The sequence below is a fragment of the Suncus etruscus genome, chromosome 4 (genome assembly GCF_024139225.1).
Source record: "Suncus etruscus isolate mSunEtr1 chromosome 4, mSunEtr1.pri.cur, whole genome shotgun sequence".
In the NCBI taxonomy this organism is placed as follows: domain Eukaryota; kingdom Metazoa; phylum Chordata; class Mammalia; order Eulipotyphla; family Soricidae; genus Suncus; species Suncus etruscus.
In genome coordinates this window covers 109,357,377-109,358,752 of record NC_064851.1, presented here as the reverse complement: position 1 = coordinate 109,358,752, position 1,376 = coordinate 109,357,377, and the positions used below count along the sequence as shown (strand labels likewise).

At 39.0% G+C, this 1,376-nt stretch overlaps 1 non-coding gene across 1 annotated transcript; it reads right to left on the bottom strand.

Moving 5' to 3' along the window:
* Positions 1 to 249: 249 nt before the first annotated feature.
* LOC126007347 (U6 spliceosomal RNA) lies at positions 250 to 356 on the bottom strand. The gene has a single exon (XR_007494928.1). It is a non-coding gene; the product is annotated as a U6 spliceosomal RNA (small nuclear RNA).
* Positions 357 to 1,376: the final 1,020 nt, after the last annotated feature.

The following is a 1,376-nucleotide window of genomic DNA, read 5'->3' as shown; positions in this document are numbered from 1 at the left end:
AAGGCAAATGCCCTTACCAGTTACTGACACCGGCCTCCTGCCCCAATAAACCATCATCCAGCTCCCAAAGTAAAAAAGAAAAATGGACACCCTTCAGTCCCACATCTCATGCCTTGGAAAGAAGCTGCAAGCATCATTCTATGTGGCACTTCTTCAACCCCCCCCCCCCACCAAATGTGGACTGTTGCATGCTACGAGATTCAGTTCTAGAAGGATCCTCAGCTCAAGGACTTTTAAAGGACTTTAAAAAAAAGTATAGAATGCTTCACAAATTTGCATGACATCCTTGTGCAGGAGCCGTGCTAATCTTCTCTATATCATTCCAATTTTAGTATGTGTGCTGCTGAAGTGAGCACACTATCTGAACTCTTACTGCTGCAAACCATTTCTCAAAATCAATGAGACCACAATGTGGAATGAAAATGTGCCCTGGATATTACCCCCCACAAAAATATGACAAAAGACTTAAGGAGGATATGCATATATTTTTTGTATTTTAATACCTCAATAGTTACACCTCTTAGTGTGTTTATTTCCAAAGATAAAGGTAGCCTCCTCCATTCCTTTTTCATTATTATTTTTTATTTTATTTGTTTTTTCATATATATATATATATATATATAAATATAAATTTTATGTGTTTTGGTTCTGCTTGGTGTGGAATTATAGAAGAAAAAGTCTTGCTTGGGATTAAAGTTCAGGCCAAAACCAGGGCACAGAGATTGTATAGCCTATCTTTCTTAGGACCAAATGCACCAGCAATATAATACGGCACCATTCCCTTTTGCATTGGCATATTAAGAAAGGGGAAATCTTATGTATAGAAACAAGCTCTTAACTACTAGAGATCAGAACCCATAAATTTTATAATACCCTGAACACTTCTCATGGGGACTCAACTTAGACTCCATGTGATCAGACAGCAACCATCTAACCTCAAATGAACCCCAGATCCCGACCATAGAGCTGTAGAACCAACACAGTTTCCTGCAACAGCACCAGGAATCAAACTTCCCTGGCGAGTCCCTAATACAGCTCTGACACCAACTTGATCCAGGTTGATACAACACCCTGACAAGAAGGAAACAGCAACAACTCTGATCTAAGATCTGTTGCCCTACCTCACCACCTAATGGTAAGATGAAATTAGAAGACACTCCATCCTTTGATCTGCGCAAAAACAAAGATCATTAATTATAGAAGACAACTTCGACTGAGTAGAAATTTTCCTGGGACCAATAAGAAAGACCCTAGCCTAGGCTTCTGCCTAATATTCATATAAAAACCAAGATCTCTAATTCCAAAAGTCTTGACTTTGACAACCCCGACTGAGCATAACTTCTTGAACTATAAGTAAAGACTCTATCCTAGGCTTT